Raw genomic sequence first — 1,350 nt, 5'->3', positions numbered from 1 at the left:
AGTTATAAATGAAATAAAATATATTAACTATCGCTAGGAAGATCAGCATCAATGTGGAATGCCTGTTGACTTAATGTTATCTCATGTGAAGATAAGGCTTTGAAAATGTAGAGATGAAAGAGCTACCAATGAATTTTTTTTCTGGAAAACCAGGATGATTCACAGGCTTAAGGCCAGTTGCCTTCCTGCACATCATCAAATTGGGTGGTGGTGCATGCTGGCTGATGAGGAAGAGACTTGCTATGATTCCCATCAAGAGAGACATTAGCCTCATCAACAGATTTTCATACGGATAAAAACTAGTTTATTTGGAGAAAAAAATATGGCTGAAGACAATACATCATCAAGAAGGGGAAAAGTATACCTTGTTTTAAAGCTTCAAAGGACTCAGAGGAGTTCACATTCATTTTGTGAAGATACAAATGGACTCTGTGAGCCAAAAGCCGTCCTAGTCATTCCAGGCTTTAGCACAAAAGACCTTTTGGAATCCCTACTTTGTGAATAGAAGATACGTACAAGTTTCAGGGACATATTTATAGTTTAGAGCAAACAGGAGAAATCCTTAGATTACCTTCCTACTGGGGGTAAAAGCTCCATCTTGTATCTCTGACTCTAACACAACCCAGCGGTCTCTTCTCTTGAGCACTTTGTCCCAGTTTCAGCTCCTGTGGGCTCTGTGTCTTCTTGTGGCTACACTCTGACCTGCTCTTGATAAATTCTTTCTGTTATCTGTGGCATTTCACCTCATCTTCTCGTTTTTGTTTGTTTCCCAATATCCTTAGTTGCAAATCCCTTAACCACATATTTAACAATAATAGGATGTGTTTGAGGAGGATGGACATAATGTTCTCTATTCTCCATGGGGATCATAAAAAGCCCACTGGATAAAAGTGTACTTTGTACAGTTGAAGTCATGATTTCTACGAGTCGCTGATGTTCCATGAAAAAGCACTTAGTTTATCTTATCATATACAGTGAATGTTTTCCACATATGATCTACAGAGATATATGTAAACAATGTAGTGTTTGTTTTAAATGGAGATATAATGATATGGATGTAATAATCTCAATTAAAGTACAACTTAGCTGTAGTCATATGTACATTATTTATAAGAGTAGGAAACATAAAGATATTAATAAAATGTAAAAGCCATAGAGTAAGCCTTTTAACTCACAAACAGATGTAACATTGTTTAATCTTGAAGTGGCCTGGAAAGAGGGGGTGGGTGTTTATCATATTCTTTGTGAAGTTTCCAGCCCAAGTTGTAAAGGGCTGTGTAAACCCTCTACATTTTTGTCAGCAAAATTATTTCATCCCTTGCTAAAATTCAGTCAGTTTGAGGGTAAAAT

This window comes from Propithecus coquereli, unplaced genomic scaffold, assembly GCF_000956105.1.
Source record: "Propithecus coquereli isolate 6110/MARCELLA unplaced genomic scaffold, Pcoq_1.0 Scaffold24, whole genome shotgun sequence".
Taxonomy (NCBI): domain Eukaryota; kingdom Metazoa; phylum Chordata; class Mammalia; order Primates; family Indriidae; genus Propithecus; species Propithecus coquereli.
This window is presented reverse-complemented; position numbering follows the sequence as displayed.